Genomic DNA, 17,779 nt, shown 5'->3' with positions numbered 1-17,779 from the left:
TTCCTGGGGTAGAATTTAAGCAATTTATGTGGACATTTTATAAATGAAGGGCTAGATTTTATATATGGCGCCTGAAAATTCCATGCGGGAAAAAATACGCGTGTCATATTCTCTAAAGTACACCTAAATTTGATAGAAAAGGCTTAAATTTCCACGCAGTATATAGAATTACACCAAGCGCCTCTCCACGTGACCAAATTTAGTCACGGTCATTTATGCCACATTTTATTTGGCATAAATCCTGATGCCTAAGGGGCCCTTTTACAAATGCACAAGAGGGCCTATGCGCGTACAGCATGTGCCAAATCAGCACTACCGCCCGGCTAGCGTACAAGCCAGGCAGTAATTCTGAATTTGGCGCATGCCGAATCCTGCGGTAGAAACTAATTTTCTGTTTTCTACCGCAGGCTGCTTATCCGGCGGTAAACATCAGTTGGCGTGCGTTGCATGTTTACCGTGTAGGTAGCGTGTGAGGCCTTACTGCTAGGTCAATGAATGGCGGTAAGATCTCAGGCTGAAAATGGACATACGCTGGTTTCAATTTTAGCACGTGTCCATTTTCCACCCCCTTAAAAAAGGCCCTTTTTCCTAGATGCGGTAAAAAATGGCCCAATGTGTGCACAAAAGACGCACTTACACTACCGCAGGCCACTTTTTACTGCGGCTTAGTAAAAAGACCCCTAAATTAGTTAAACTTCTTCCTTTTCAATAAATTAAATTCTACTGAAACCACTTTCTATCCTTTCATACAGTCTACATTAATCAATCTCTTTATTATTTCTTTCAAGTTTCGCAAATCTGTCTCTCATATACACACATACATGGTGCAGCACGTCCTCACTCTTAAATGTCGTCCATGGTTCTCTTCCAATGCCTGCTTTTGACTTGTGCAGCCAATCAGCACTCAGCTTACAACTAGCTCCAAACACTATTACATTCCATCACACTAATTATCTTTAAAATTACTATTTCTATACTTCATTTTAGGTTATTTTGTAAAGGATTCAAGTGTAATGGCACTAAATATCAATTTTATCTAAAAACTTCCAAACTTTTAACTTATTTTACTTTTATTTTTTGATTCTAATCAATTCCTGACATTTCCCAGGAGACTCCCAGTATTTTCACTTGCCACTTAAACCATTTTAAAATCACAAAAATTGTGTTTGCAATAAGGAGTTAGTCTCTGTGCCAGTTTCCACTGCACTCACTAGGCATGCACAATGAAATTGTGCCAAAACGCTGATTTGGGGTTTTCTCCAGTCCCCCTATCTTCCCATCATTCCCTAAGACAAATTCTGACACAGCTATGCACCTTAGCGCATGAGCGAACTGAGCAATTGTTCCGATTGCGCCACTACCGCAACTCCATCATTGCCACATTATTTTGGGCTAAGCACTTAAATATATTTATTTTGTTTCTTAGGAGCTCTAAAACCCATATCTAGGTCTTCCCGAGCCTCCTGCACATTCCCTTTCACTGCCACACATGTGCGAGTGACATCATTCCTGACGTCATTGCATTGCATGTCATTGTGCATGCACACATCAATATTCTGGAGCCCAACTCAGGCCCTAGCAAAACCTGGGCCTTTCCTATCCAGCTCTACCAGACCTCCTCGTATCTTCCACAGCCCAGAACGCCATGAGACATGACTCCCACAATGGGATTCAGGCACCAAAGAGCCTCACACCCGGATCTTCACAGAAATCCCTCTGACCTGGGGCAGGTAAGGTGGAGGAGTAGTGTAGTGGTTAGTGCAGTGGACTTTGATCCTGGGGCACTGGGTTTAATTCCCACTGCAGCTCCTTGTGGCTCTGGGCAAGTCACTTAACCCTCCATTGCCCCAGGTGCAAATAAGTACCTGTAAACCGCTTTGTATGTAGTTGCAAAAAAACACAGAAAGGCGGTATATCAAGTACCATTTTCATTTCCCTTCTCTTCCAAATGCTGACTGTGGGGAAACCATCTCCATGCTGTTCATCCTTAATCAGGCTCAACAACCTAGAGAAAGGAACCTATTTGAATGGTAACCACAATTGTTGAGTTTCTCACTGGTGATGCAAGCACTTACCAGGGACAGGCTGATTAAGCAGGGAGGTATAATAGCTTAGGACACTCTGATGTTACACACAATACATCCTCATCAGCACCAGTTCAGTGGGTTCCTATATCAGATCAGCCTCCAGTGTCACCTCTTCAATCTGCTGGACCTATAGCAGTAATATGAAAGAAGTGATGTGGGAGGGAGCTCTGATAGTGAGAGTACTGATGAATTTGACCTTCTGATGTGAACACTCTGTGATGAACCGGAAAGTCATAGTTAGTTGCGTACGTACACACACACACACACAGAATTAGAGTACAATCATATATGCGAAAGGCAAGCTGTGCAGTTTAAAGCGTACCTGCCTTGATATGACAGAGCAGCATTAACATAGTAAATTAGCAAAATGAACAGCAGTTAACTAGAGGGAGCAAGGCCACACATCAAAAGGTTTAATTATCCAGAGACTGTGCCCATCCTGGTGGTTCATTATGTAACTGACAAAGGCCTACACATAATAACCATGTGACACACTTTAGTGCTTTACCAGACCACACCCTGCTTGCGGGTGGCTTACTGCCAAAAGCAAACCTGTTTGGGTTTGTTCTGTAATTCCTCACATTTCACACGTGTTCTGGGTTAGAATTCCCAGTGGTAGAACGTCTTCATTATTGTATTGTGTAATTAAAAGGTATAGTTTCATGGGTGGTTCTCACTTTGCTTATATCTGGGTTAGACTTTTTTTTTTTTTTTTTACCAACTTGAAACATGGCTTTAAAAAGCTAATCCCACACCTAATGTCATTCTTTTTAATGTTTATTTTTTATGTTCACAGGTTTCTCAGCATCAGCAGGTTGCTATTAATAGAATTGATGTGTATAGTTGGGGAAAACTGTTGAATATCAGTGGGGTCAGTTCTGGGACAGCTGGTGACCCGAGTGGGGGTTAAGCTTCCACAAAGAGAGAGGAGTGTGTCAGTGGTGCACCCCATGAAGAGGGAGGGGGTTCTGTTAGTGTGGTCGGGGATGTGGCCTCTACATGGTTCTGCTGGTTTGCACCTGCTTGTGGTTGGTGGGAGGCCAGTCAGTGCAGACCTTCCAAGTCTCTTGCACTGAGAGCAGGGGTGTAGCCGAGCAGCAGATTTTGGGTGGGCCTAGGTAAGAAGTGGGTGGGCACCAAGTGTTCTCCCCCCTACCCTCAACAAAAAAATATCTCAGCTGGTGGGAAAATGCTTCACTCCACCTTGGCAATCTGCAGCAGGCATGTGCTGAAAACTGAGCAGTCGCAGCTACTAGTATCATGGAGAGCACCATTTTTGTTACCATCAGGGGGAAGTCTTCAGCTGGCAGAGCTTGGGATCCCCACCAACTACTGCTAAACGTGTACTACTGTTGGGTGGGCCTGAGCCCTAAGTGGGTGGGTCCTGGCCTACCCAGGCCCACCTGTGGCTACGCCACTGACAGAGACTCCCACTTTGGATGTCACACCCAAAATCAGAAATATCTCCTGGAAGGCAGGGGGGGGGGGGGACCGGGCAGTCATTGCTTATCTTTTTCTCTGCCTGTGCTTGACCACAACCAGCTTGGAATCACACAAAACAGACACTTCCCATTATTCAGTCACAGAACAGGCAGAAAAATGTTACAGAGGATGGGCAGAATAAAGGGGATCATGTGGGAGATGGGGGTCAAAATCTGCTGGAAAAAAAATACCACCCTTTGGCATCTCTGTCCCCCAGCATTACTTTTAAGGTGCACAGAAGTCCAGCAGTGCCATTCTTACCATCAGATGTAGACTATTGTGGTTTCAGTTGGGAGGTGCAAGTAAGTTCTGTGTGACTCCCAGGTGATGCCTTGTACTACTGAACTGCGATATGGCTGCATTGTCCCTGATCCCAAGAACACACCAGTGGTACACTCCCACACCCCTCAGAGGGAATGTTGCTCCTGGTTTGCATGCGTGGTCAGGTCTCATGGAGCCACAGGCAACTGTCCTGCCTGTTGTACCCTAAAGCTGGCCCTGAATTTCAAGGCTAGATACAGAGAAACCACCTTGTTGCAGTCTTAAGGCAACTGTAAGCCTAATTTTCATAGAACATTTACTGTCTCTGGTGTATCCAGATCTGTATGTTTTGTTTCTCTTTTCGTCAGCTCCACTGCTCAGTAAAATTACAGAGAAAAAAAAAACCCCTAGTAAGAGTAATGTAAAATACATGAAAACAACCGTAGATGAAAAGTTGAAATGGCCCCTCATTTGTGAACAGAGGCCTAGTGTTAACATCTGCCAGCCTGCAGAAAAATCCAGGAGTGTCTCTTCTGCCCCTCCCCAGCAACATTTTTAGCTTTGAAAACAAAAACGAAAGATATACTCAGAGGATTTCGCGTTTATTATGAATATTATTGTTGTTGTATTGTCTGAGATACCTGCCCTGCATCAGCACCGGCCTCGGGACTCCTTTTTCCCCCCTCCCCTCCTCCTCTCCTCGCGCTGCTGCTGAGCGAGTGCTATATAATAACCAAAGGGGGGGGGGGGTTAGCTCGCGCTGCCCCTCCCCCCACCTCTCAGGCAGGTTGGAGTCTCGCGCCCCGGCGCGCTCTGTTCGTTTTTTTTTTTTTTTTGCTGTGTTTGCAGCTGAGCCGGCTTAGTCGCCTGACTCGCCTCATTTGTGCCTGGCCGGTCACACCGTGCTCGCGCGGAGTGTCTGTGAGAGCCGTTGGCTGCGCTGATGAACCGTTTGGGGTGTTTTTTTTTTTTCCCTCCTCTCTTAGTAACAGCTTTTATATTCTCTGCCTCAAATCCTTTTTTTTTTTTTTTTTTTTCTTCTTCTTCCCCGAATCGAGTCACGGGCGCGCGCGCGCACACACACATATATACAATTTTACTTTTCTTTTTTTTGTGTGTGTGGTGTTCCTTCCTTGCTGCTTGGACTTGCTGTCCTCCGGGTTTCCCCCAACCCCCACCCGGCCCGGGTTATAATAACTAAATATTGCAGCTGGTGTCTTTTTTTTTTTTTTGACGTAAACATCGGAGGAGGAGGTGGGGGTTGGGGGGGTTGGAGGATGTTGCCTTGCTCTCTGGGAGGAGGAGGAGGAAAGCGCAAGTGAGCCACTATTTCAAAAGGTAAGCCGCCCGCTGTTCACTTAGAGATCCTTAAAAACAATTGCAACAATCATCATCATCATCATACTAATAAACGTTTGAAGCGAGTGTTGGTGGGAGGCGTGCGCGTGTGTGTCTCGGCTATTACGCGCTGGGGGGGGGGGGGAGGGGGGGTGTTTTGGGTTGTTCTTCTGACTGAAGTCACCGTAGTGATGGTGGGGGATGGGCGATGTCTGATTACATTGAATTCCTGCTTCTCCTCTCCCATCCCCCTTCCCGGCCCTTTCGCATTTCTGAAACACTTCCCCTCCCCCCCCTGTCACCGCCACCTCTCTTTAAGGCTCATCTTTACACGCTTTAAAACGTGTTTTCTTTTTTGTTGTTGTTGTTGAATAATATACAGACTGCTTGTGTGCCGGGCCGATATTAGGTATACTAGAGCCCAGGTCAGAAATGTTGAGAAGAGGGCCCCCCCCCGAGGCCCAGTGGTAGGATGGGGGGGGGGGGGCAGGGTAATTGTCCTGGTTGCACACCCCTGCCCTGCTCGCGAGGGACTCACGTGGAAAGTAAATGGGAGTGGGGGAGGGGAACTTAGTATTCATATGTGTGGGGGGGAAGGGGAAGATAGAAGCGTTGCTGCTGCAGCAAATGGCAACAAGGCCACCAGCTCTCTTTCTCTCAGACTTCCACAAAAATCAAGATCTTGCCGAAGGGACTGATGCATGTTGCTTATTGTCTCCCCCCCCCCAGCATGGCTGACATAATACTGTAAGCGAAGAGAGAAATGTGTTCTTCAGTCTGGGAGCACACTGGAGTGGGGGAGGGGACTGGCACTGCCCTCATTCTGATTCAACGTTGACTTTTGCTTCCCCCCCCCCCCACCCCACTGCAGTCGTACTTAATTGTGGCTTCCTATGAGCTACCTTGTTATTTGCCCGTGTATGTCTAGATAGAGATATGCATGCTACAGTTCCGAAGTGGATGACTTGGGCTGCTAGGCCAGGGGCCCTGCATGCATGTGTCTGAGCTACTTTACAAGCGGGTAAGCAGGGGAAAAAACTGCTCTGTCAGGTTTCTTCCACAGCTTTTTTTTTTTTGTTGTTGTTGTCTTTAGAATAGCCACAGTTTTTCTTCTGAGTTGCTGCCAAGTAACCCATTCCAGGAGGGAGACTTTTTTTTTTTTTGGTCCGTCCTGCATTCCACTGGAGCCAGCTTTTCAAAATTATGGGGGGTCCTAAGCACAGTGGAAATAATCCTTCCTTGGATACCTACAAGGGATATTCTAAATATTGGGGGTGCTCAAGCACCCACAGAGGCCGCTCCTATGCTGCATTCTAGTTCATTATGGACCCTGTAGCACTAATTTGAATGGATAGGATCATGGCCTACAAATACCACACTTCTTTAGGATGCAAGTTTAAAACCAAGACGGTTAGAAAGTTTCCGTCCTGGAATGGGTCACTTGGCAGCTCAGTGTAACTCGTTTTGGTGTGTTAAGGTCACACTAAATAATTGAAAGAATGGATGTACAGAGGTGCATTTTTCTTCTATTTATGTGCAAAAGGATCAGGCTCTTAAGAGATGTGTACTATTTAAACTGGAATTTTTATCCCAGGTGTGAATACATTTTTTTGTGTTATGAAATGTTGTTAGGAGTATGTGTGTAACTATATAATATTTGTTATCAGTATGTGTAGTTATATGTGGCTGTGGCATTTTAACATTTAGTATTATATGATCAACAGTAGATGCAACCGATTTGACCCTAATGTTAAAAAGGGTCTTAAAGCAAATGAGGTGAGCATAACCCATCATTCCTTAGTGTCCCTTCGGATCGGCCCACAATGTGACTGATGGTGGGTTGTGCACGCCTTCCAGCAGGTGGAGACTGAGAACTCTGACTCTAGAGCCAATAAGAGCCCTGTCTAGATAGTGATAGTCAGTATTCTCAGTCTCCAGCAGGTGGAAGGTAGTGAGCCCTTAGTCTATTTTCTTTCTGCTCTTTTTATTTCTTTATAGTTAAAATTTTGAGTGCAGATTGCCTTTGGTAGGCTAAGGGGCACTATTTAGTTTTCTGTGCACCTGTGTCTCTTGCCTTGTTCTGGAGGCTGAGGCCCGTGAAAGTCTCTAAAAGCCTCCCCCCAAGTCCTCCCATTGTCTCCTGGCAGTGGTGCGTGCTGCTGCATGTTTCACAGTTTCCCTCCTCTTCGCGGGAAGAGGAATTTGAGGACCGGGAGAGGCGGCAGCATCTTTAAAAAAAAAGATAGAGGTGCGAACGAGTAGGGCAGCCCTGTCTCCGCCTTTGCTTATGGTGACTTTAATTGGGTTTGCGGCTCTGGGATTGGCTGTACCTTAGTGCTAGTTCCTGCCTGGAAAAAAAATGGCCGCACTGGCACTTAGCGCAAACTCGATGGCAGTGAAACTCTGCCGTTGTGCGGTGTGTCAGCAGCAGGAGCTTGGGGCAAGTGGTACCTGCAAGTACTACACTGTGGTGGAAGTGTTGCTGGAGACAAGTCCCTCTCGTGCCACTTCTTCGTCAGCAGGTGTGGCTTAATTTGGGGGTTGGGAAAGATAAGGTGCCAGCTCCCGTTTTGGTGGGAAACTCCGCTATTTAGTCCTCATATTCTGTGGCAGCGGACTGGCCCTCTTCCCTGCCTCTCCACTCAGCAGATCAGTGGGGAGTTGCTCTGCCTGTACTATCAATAGGACCGGGGGAGGGGGGGTTCCCTCCTGAGTTTGTCCTGCAGATGTACAAAACCAGAGGGTGGTGGTTAATGGAATTTGCCCGGAGGAGGGAAAGGTGAGTAGTGGAGTGCCTCAGGGATCGGTGCTGGGGCCGATTCTGTTCAATATATTTGTGAGTGACATTGCCGAAATGTTAGAAGGTAAAGTTTGCCTTTTTGCAGATGATACTAAGATTTGTAACAGAGTGGACACCCGGGAGGGAGTGGAAAACATGAAAAAGGATATGCAGAAGCTAGAAGAATGGTCTATTTGGCAATTAAAATTCAATGCGAAGAAATGCAGTGATGCACTTAGGGAGTAGAAATCCACAAGAGACGGGTGTGTTAGGCGGTGAGAGCCTGATATGTACGGACGGGGAGAGGGATCTTGGGGTGATAGTATCTGAGGATCTGAAGGCGACGAAACAGTGTGACAAGGCGGTGGCCGTAGCTAGAAGGTTGCTAGGCTTTATAGAGAGAGGTGTGACCAGCAGAAGAAAAGAGGTTTTAATGCCCCTGTTTGTTGGTGAGGCCCCACATGGAGTATTGTGTTCAGTTTTGGAGGCCATATCTTGCTAAGGATGTGAAAAGAATTGAAGCGGTGCAAAGAAAAGCTACAAGAATTGTATGGGATTTGCGTTACAAGATGTATGAGAAGAGACTTGCGGACCTGAGCATGTATACCCTGGAGGAAAGGAGAAACGGATGATACGATACAGACGTTCAAATATTTGAAAGGTATTAATCCGCAAACGAACCTTTTCCGTAGATGGGAAGGCGGTTGAACTAGAGGGCATGAAATGAGATTGAAGGGGGGCAGACTCAAGAAAAATGTGAGGAAGTATTTTTTTCCGGGAGAGATTGGTGGATACTTGGAATGCCCTTTTGCATGAGGTGGTGGAAATGAAAACTGTATCGGAATTCAAACATGCGTGGGATAAACAAAGGAATCCTGTTGAGAAGGAATGGATCCTCAGAAGCTTAACCGAGATTGGGTGGCAGAGCTGGTGGTGGGAGGCGGGGCTAGTGCTGGGCAGACTTCTACGGTCTGTGACCTGAAAATGGCAGATGCAAATCAAGGTAAGGAATACACAAAAAGTAGCACATATGAGTTTATCTTGTTGGGCAGACTGGATGGACCGTGCAGGTCTTTTTCTGCTGTCATCTACTATGTTACTATGTTATGTTTTTTTATGTTGTAAAAATCAGGTCCACCTTCAGCCCCTTTAGGAGGGTGCTTGGAGAGACAGGTGGTCTCAGCAAAGCATCCTGGGATCTAGAAGAGGATCTGGGTTCTGAGCTGGACCAGGAGATGCCCATGCTGAAGGAGGCCGATTTTGTTAGGAGAAGGACAGATTTCTGAGGTGGAGATTCCCTTTCCGGGTAAGGATCCATTGCTGGTTAGAATCTTTCACAAAGAAGATTTGCAAGTGCTTATTTTTTTTTTGGTGGCCACTACATTGCATTTTGAAGAAGAGGAGCTCACGGCTGTGGAGGGCCACAAGGTAGATCTCATGGTGAAGAGTGTAAGAAGATTAGGTAGGACCTTTCCTATGCAACAGGATATCGGAGATGTAATTCAGGTACATTGGGATGTACCGGATTCTTCCTTTAGACTCATTAAGTCTGTGGTTCGTCTCTGTCCCGTCCCTGATTCAGACAAGTCCCTTCTCAAGCCTCCTGTAGTGGATGCGGTGGTCTCAGCTTTTACTAGGAGAAATACTGTCCCCATAGATGGTGGGGTACAGCACTCAAGCACATTCAGGATCGTCATATGGAGACCCTGTTAGAGTAGTTTTGATGTCTTTTTTTAACTGTTCAGACAGCTATCTGCGGTTCCTTGGTAGCCAGGGCTTGTTTCTGCTGGTCTGAGAGGGTCCTGGATAGAGCTTCAGATGATTTTACTTTGATAGATGCTGAAGTGGCTAAGATGAGATTGGTTCAGCCTGTTTTGGCGGATGCTTTATACAATTTGCTGATAGCCTCTTCTAAATCTATGTTCTTAGGACTGGCTGCAAGACATTCTCTTTGACTGTGAGGTTGGTCAGGGGATGCAGGTTCCCTTTTCGGGGATCCCTTTTGTTTGGAGGAGAACTGGACAAATTAGTCTGCAGTCTGGGAGATACTAAGGTGCCTAGGGCGTCCAGTCGTGTGTCCTGATTGCGGGCCACAGTGGGAGACGAGATTTTTGCTGGTAAAGGCCTGGTAGAGTGTCTCCGGCTCAATGGTCCTGGCTCTTTCAGAGAAATTGGTCATTTGGAGCAGCTTGATGGGGAGACAGAGATGCAGGAGCCTCTCTCCCATCAACAGCCCATCCTGCCCAGTGAAGATTGCTGGTCCAGCCACCGATTCCTGTGGGAGCATGTTTACACAGTTTTGTTGGAGATAGGCCTAGATTACCTCCGATCAGTGGGTGCTAGAGGTTATTTGAGACGGGTACACCTTGGAGGTTGCATGGCATCTTGGAATCTTCTTGTTGGTCTCCCCTCAAGGCAAGCGCGGTCAGGAATTTATTTGTTGCATTTGTATCCCACATTTTCCCACCCTTTTGCAGGCTCAATGTGGCTTACATATTACCGTGATGGCGATCGCCAATTCCGGTATGAGACATACAGAGTGATATTGCGTTAAAGATTTATGAGTGACAGAGTAAATTACGAAGTCAAGGAGAGAGAGTTAGGTTACGCCAGTTCTGGTATGAGTTTTGTTGTGTTGCAGGAACCAGATGTTTAGATATGATCTTTATGGTATGCCTTTTTGAACAGGTTGGTTTTTAGTGATTTCTGGAAGTTTGTTAGGTCGTGAATTGTTTTCATGACGTTTGGTAGTGCATTCCATAGTGGCGTTCTTATGTAGGAGAAGCTGGATACATATGTTGATTTTATATTTTAGTCCTTTGCAGCTTGGGTAGTGGAGATTTAGGTATGTGCGTGCTGACCTTTTTGTGTTCCTGGCTGGTAAGTTTATGAGGTCTGCCATGTAGACTGGGGCCTCGCCGTGAATAATTTTATGAACTAGGGTGCAAATTTTGAACGCAATTCGTTCTTTGATTGGGAGCCAGTGTAGTTTTTCTCTTAAGGGTTTGGCACTTTCGTATTTTGTTTTTCCAAATATGAGTCTGGCTGCGGTGTTTTGAGCAGTTTGAAGTTTCTTAATGATTTGTTCTTTGCATCCGGCATAGATTGCATTGCAGTAGTCTAGGTGAGTTAGCACCATTGATTGTACCAGGCTGTGGAATATTTCCCTCGGGAAGAAAGGTTTTACCCATTTGAGTTTCCACATTGAGTGGAACATTTTCTTTGTATTTTTTGCTTGGCTTTCTAGTGTGAGGTTTCGGTTGATTGTCACTCTGAGAATTTTCAGGCTGTCTGAAACAGGAAGGGTGTACTCTGGGGTGTTTATAGTGGTTGGTTTGTTCGTGTTGTATTGTGATAGAGGATGAGACAGTGTGTTTTTTCTGCGTTGTTTTAATTGAAATGCATCCACCCATGAATTCATGGTTTGGAGGCCGAGTTTGATTTCGTTAGTGATTTCTGATCGTGTTTGAACGGGATGTAGATCGTGACATCGTCTGCGTAAATGTAAGGGTTAAGGCCTTGGTTGGATAAGGATTTGGCTAGTGGTGTCATTAGGTTGAAAAGGGTCAGTGAAAGCGGTGATCCTTGGGGAACACATTCTGGTTTCCATGGTGATGATGTGTTCAAATTTAATATCACTTGGTATGTTCTTGCAGTTAGGAAGCCTTTTATCCAACTGAGTATGCTACCATCAATCCTGAAGTATTCGAGGATGTTTAGTAATATTTTATGGTTTACCATGTCGAACACATTAGACATGTTGAACTGTAGAAGTACACTTTTGCCAGTTGCAATTTCTTGTTTGAATTTGGTTAGGTGAGTGATTAGGTACGGTTTCGGTGCTGTGGTTGGAGCGAAATCTTGACTATGATTCATGTAGTATTGAGAATTTGTTTAAGTAGTTAATGAGCTGCTTGGTTACCATGCTTTCCAGTAGTTTGACTACCAGAGGGATTGTTGCTACCGGGCGGTAATTGGTGATATCATTTGCTTTTTTCTTTGGATCTTTAGGTATTGGGGAGAGTTGTATGTTTCCTTTGTCCTTAGGAAAGAGTTCATGTTGTAGCATGTAGTTTAAGTGTGATGTGAGGTCTGCTATGAAGCGTTGAGGGGCAGATTTTATTAGGTTGTTGGGGCATATGTCCAGTTTACAGTGAGATGGCAAACCTATTAATCGTTTGGGTGATGATTTCATCGGTAAGGAGAGCGACGTTTGTCCAGATTCGGACTGCTGGGTATTTACCGGGGATTGGGTCCAGACAGTCAATAAATTTTTCGTTGTCAATGGTGTTCTGTGGTAACTTCTTGTATAGGTTTAAAATTTTCTCTTTGAAGTGTTTAGCAAGTTTGTCTGCAGATGGTGTGTCTGTGTCGGTTGTGGTGACCAGCGTGGTATCTAGTAGTTTATTCACGAGTTGATACTCTGAAAAGGCTTATCGAGTTGCAGACTATTTGTCTAGTTCCCTCTTCAGAGGTTAGACGAGGACATTATTCTATTTACTTCATCATCCTGAAGAAAGAAGGATTTTTCTGGCCGATTCTGGACCATAAGGCCGTCAATCGGGCTTTCAAGGTCACCAGTTTTCATATGGAGACGCTTTGCTTGGTCATAGTGGCAGTTCGGTCCAGGGAATATTTGACTTAACGGAGCCTTATTTGCATATTCCGATTCGCCCTATACCACCAGTGTTTTTTTCACTTTGCAGTGTTTGGCAATCTTTAGTTTTCAGTTTTGCCTTTGGGTCTTGCTACAGCCCCTCACATTCTCAAAGGTTATGATGGCATTCTAGTTTATCCTTAGCTGGACAATTAGCTGATCAGGGCAAAGTTGTATCGGGAGAGTCTACAGGTCATGGCTCGGGCGTTTCAGTTCCTTCAGTCCCTCGGTTGGGTGGTCAACTCGCTCGAGTCGCCTTGTTCTGTCTCAGTCATTAGACTATCTAGGGGTGTCTTTTGACACACTGCAGGGTTGCATGTTTCTTTCTCAGTCCATAATTCTCAAGTTGCAGGCTCAAATTCAGATGTTTCTGCACAGGTTGGTGCTGTGTGTACTGGATTATGTACAGATCTTGGGTTCCATGGCGGCGATGATAGAAGCAGTGCTATGGACCAGGGCGCACATAAAATCTCTGCAGAAGTCCCTATTGTCCAGATGGTCGCCTTAGAGGGATACTGCAGGTGAGATTGCCGGGAGCGAGGCAGTCTTTGCTGGTGGCTTTGGATGACCAACCTGTCCAAGGGGATGCCTCTGGATCTACCACAATGGATTGTAGTCGCAACAGATGCCATCCTCAGAGTCTGGGGGGCTCACTGTCAGGGACAGTATGCACAGGGTCTGTGGTCTCGGCAGGAGATGCCTGCTTGATGGCTTGGAAATCAGAGCAATTCAGTTGGTCCTGGAAGCGTTTCGCCCTTTGCTAGTAGGCAAGTCGGTATGCATCCTTTCAGACAGTGCTGCAGCGGTGGCTTACATCAATCGTCAGAGGGAATGAGAAGTCGCCAGTTAGAACAGGAAGCGGTTCAGCTTATGAGTTAGGTGGAGCTTCATCTGGCCAACCTCTCTGTGTCTAAAGTAGTGGGAACGGTGAATGTTCAGCTGATTTTTTTCAGTTGCAACACTCTAAACAAAAAGTGTGACAGCATTTCAAATGGTAGTTTCTTACTTGGGGCTTGGATCTGTTGGCCTCTAGTCTCAATGCAAAAGTGCCCCAGTTCTTAAGTCGAAGAAGAGATCTCAGTGCGAAGGGCGTAGATGATCTTCTCCAACCTTGGCTTTCGGGGCTTCTGTACGCATTTCCTCTGTGGCGCCTAATTCAAAAGATGGAGGCACACAGGGGTTTGGTAATCTTAGTGACGCTGGATTGGCCTCGCAGACCTTGGTGTGCCGATCTCGTCAGCTCAAATTACCAGAATCTCAGGGTCTCCTAGTCCAGGGCCTGGTAATTTCATCCGGATCCGACTTGATTTTGTCTTACAGTTTGGCTGTTGAGCGGGATGGGTTGATGAAGGGGGGCTACTCTGTCAATGTGATTATGATGTTTCGGTCGCATCGTCGTTCAACATCTCTGAGATATAGCAGGACTTGGCAGATTTTTGAGGCTTGGTGTTCAGATCGGGATGTTTCTCCGTTTTGCGCATTGGTGGCGGAGGTTTTGGATTTTTTTTTTTATAAGGTTTTGATAAAGGCCTGGCAATAAGCTTCTCTGACAGTCCAAATTGCATTGCTGTCTTGTTTTTGGGGGTGCATTCAGGGAAAGGCCTTAGCTAGTTATCCGGATATAACTCGTTCGTCATCCTTCTAGGGCCATCTTTCCGGCTTGGGACCTTAATCTGATTCTCTTTGTTCTTACTCCCTTTGAACCTTTGATGCCTTGTTTTCTGAAGGACTAAACACTCAAGACAATATTTTTAGTAGCCATTGCTTCGGCCAGGAGAATATCGGAGTTGCAGGCGTTTTCCTGTCTCTGTTTTTGGAATTTTCTGAGGAATGGGTCGTGTTACGCTCCGTCCCTCCTTTTCTCTTTAAGGTCATGTTATGGTTTAATGTGTCCCAATCGGTAGTTTTGCCTGTGTTAGGTTTTTCTCTGGTTTGGAGGATCAGTGGCTTTTGCGGAAGCTAGACAGGAGAAAGTGAAGATATTTACCTGTAGTACTACTACTACTACTATTTAGCATTTCTATAGCGCTACAAGGCATACGCAGCGCTGCACAAACATAGAAGAAAGACAGTCCCTGCTCAAAGAGCTTACAATCTAATAGACAAAAAAATAAATAAAGTAAGCAAATCAAATCAATTAATGTGAACGGGAAGGAAGAGAGGAGGGTAGGTGGAGGCGAGTGGTTACAAGTGGTTACGAGTCAAAAGCAATGTTAAAGAGGTGGGCTTTCAGTCTAGATTTAAAGGTGGCCAAGGATGGGGCGAGACGTAGGGGCTCAGGAAGTTTATTCCAGGCGTAGGGTGCAGCAAGACAGAAGGCGCGAAGTCTGGAGTTGGCAGTAGTGGAGAAGGGAACAGATAAGAAGGATTTATCCATGGAGCGGAGTGCACGGGAAGGGGTGTAGGGAAGGACGAGTGTGGAGAGATACTGGGGAGCAGCAGAGTGAGTACATTTATAGGTTAGTAGAAGAAGTTTGAACAGGATGTGAAAACGGATAGGGAGCCAGTGAGGGGTAGTATGAGTAAAGCGACCCTGGCGGAAGATGAGACGGGCAGCAGAGTTTTGAACCGACTGGAGAGGGGAGAGGTGACTAAGTGGGAGGCCAGCAAAAAGCAGATTACAGTAGTCTAAACGAGAGGTGACAAGGGTGTGGATGAGGGTTTTGGTAGAGTGCTTGGAAAGAAAGGGGCGGATTTTACGGATGTTGTAAAGAAAGAAACGACAGGTCTTGGCAATCTGCTGGATATGAGCAGAGAAGGAGAGAGAAGAGTCAAAGATGACCCCAAGGTTTCGAGCTGAGGAGACAGGGAGAATGAGAGAGCCATCAACAGAAATAGAAAACGGGGGGAGCGGGGAGGTGGGTTTGGGGGGGAAAATGAGAAGCTTGGTTTTGGTCATATTTAATTTCAGGTGGCGTTGAGACATCCAGACAGCAATGTCAGGCAAGCACGCTGAAACTTTGGTTTGGATGCAAGGTGAGATATCAGGGGTAGAAAGGTAGATTTGGGAGTCATCAGCATAGAGATGGTAGGAAAAGCCATGGGATGAGATTAATGAACCAAGGGAAGAAGTGTAGATAGAAAAGAGGAGGGGACCAAGAACAGAACCCTGAGGTACGCCGACAGGCAGAGGGATAGAAGTAGAAGAGGATCCACCAGAGTGAACACTAAAGGTGCGGAGGGAGAGGTAGGAAGAGAACCAGGAAAGGACAGAACCCTGGAATCCAAGTGAGGACAGGGTATCGAGAAGTATGCTGTGATCGACAGTGTCAAAAGCAGCGGAAAGATCAAGAAGAATGAGGATGGAATATTGACCTCTGGATTTAGCCAGTAATAGGTCATTGGAGACTTTAGTAAGCGCAGTTTCGGTTGAGTGGAGAGGGCGAAAACCAGATTGTAGTGGGTCAAGAATAGCATGTGAGGAGAGAAAATCAAGGCAGCGGCGGTGAACGTTCAAGTAATTTGGAGAGAAAAGGAAGGAGGGAGATGGGTCGGTAATTAGAGGGACAAGTAGGGTCGAGTGAAGGCTTCTTAAGGAGTATTCTCCGAGGACAGCAGGCTGTTTATTCTCAGAATCCCACCCACCTCCCCTTGGAGTTATTTGTGCGGCGGGCGGTTAGTCCACACATGCGCGGTACGCGCTGCACGTGCACCAGAAGGCTCTAGTAAAGCTTTTTTGTTTTGCTGTGGGAAATGCCGGTTCTCGGGCCGACACGTGTGAGAATAATCAGCTTGCTGTCCTCCGAGAATACCTGCTACAGGAAAGTATCTTTGCTTTACTATCAGCGTACTCAGCCCTTTAGTGGGGGACGAGATGGGAGGGTTCCCCTGTCCAGCTCAAAGTCGTTCGGACCCAACCTGTTCTGATAGGTTCCATGTTAAGAGATTTTTTGAGGAGGCGGGTAAAATCGCTTCGGACCAGTGGGTCCTCGAGATTATTTGGGACGGGTACGCACTAGAGTTTGCTCACTCTTCTATATGCCTTTTTAGAGTCTCCTTGTCGTTCCTGAGGGAAGATGGTAGCAATCAGAGAAACGTTAATGAGGTTGCTCAGCTTACGGGCAGTTTGTCCAGTTCCAGATCTCGAGCATGGCACAGGCAGATATTCCATTTACTTTGTTGTCCCAAAGAAAGAGGGTTCTCTCCTTAGCCTCAGCAGCAGATGAATCCAGGAACTGGTGGGTTGTATCCGCCTACCATCAGGTGGATATAGAGAACACTAAAGCAAAGGCAGTGACCCTAGATGTCCAGTTCCTTACCACTTCAGTATATATCTATCTCCAGCAGGAGGGGAACGGATTCCTGCCAGCTCCTGAATTCTTGGGGAGTTCCTGGGCTTTGCACCCAGTTGAGCTTGGGGGCGTGTGGCTGAGGGTGCCAACCTTGAGGACATGCTTGTTTTTACAGGTCCCTGTCCTACCCCATTTCCCCCTGCTCTCTTCCTGTAGCTCCCAGTGCTGTGTGATAGACTAAAGGAGCAGCTCGCAGAGTAAAAAACTTGCATCAGGCGTGGATGCTGTTTAAAAACACCATCCTGGAGGTTCAGGACAAATATATTCCACGTATTAGAAAAAAGGGAAAAAAGACTAAACGTCAGCCGGCGTGGCTAAACAGTAAGATAAAGGAAATCATTAGAGCCAAAAAACAATCCTTCAGAAAGTGGAGAAGAGAACCAACTGAAAGTAACAGGATAGATCATAAGGAATGCCAAGCCAAATGCAAAGCGGAGATAAGGAGGGCAAAAAAGGACTTTGAGAAGAAATTAGCGTTGGAAGCAAAAATACATAGTAAAAACTTTTTTAGATACATTAAAAGCAGGAAACCGGCCAAAGAGTCGGTTGGGCGCTGGACGAAAATGGTGTTAAAGGGGCGATCAAGGAGGACAAAGCCGTAGCGGAGAAATTAAATGAATTCTTTGCTTCGGTCTTCACCGAGGAGGATTTGGGGGGGACACCGGTGCCGGAAAGAATATTTGAAGCGGGGGAGTCGGAGAAACTAAACAAATTCTCTGTAACCTTGGAGGATGTAATGGGTCAGTTCAGCAAGCTGAAGAGTAGTAAATCACCGGGACCTGATGGTATTCATCCCAGAGTATTAATAGAACTAAAAAATGAACTTGCGGAGCTACTGTTAGAAATATGCAATCTGTCCCTAAAATCGAGTGTAATACCGGAA

The 17,779-nt window shown here is 46.1% G+C and overlaps 1 protein-coding gene across 1 annotated transcript in view; it reads left to right on the top strand.

Moving 5' to 3' along the window:
- The first annotated feature begins 6,164 nt into the window (after positions 1 to 6,164).
- Positions 6,165 to 17,779, top strand: part of TBL1XR1 (transducin beta like 1 X-linked receptor 1) — a 405,824-nt gene continuing 394,209 nt past the window's right edge. The window contains 1 exon segment of the mRNA XM_030216860.1: positions 6,165 to 6,189. The gene's annotated coding sequence lies outside the window, so the exon portion shown is untranslated.

Source organism: Microcaecilia unicolor, chromosome 10 (assembly GCF_901765095.1).
Source record: "Microcaecilia unicolor chromosome 10, aMicUni1.1, whole genome shotgun sequence".
NCBI lineage: Eukaryota > Metazoa > Chordata > Amphibia > Gymnophiona > Siphonopidae > Microcaecilia > Microcaecilia unicolor.
Note: the sequence above shows the minus strand (reverse complement) of the source record. Positions and strands in the feature narration are given on the sequence as shown.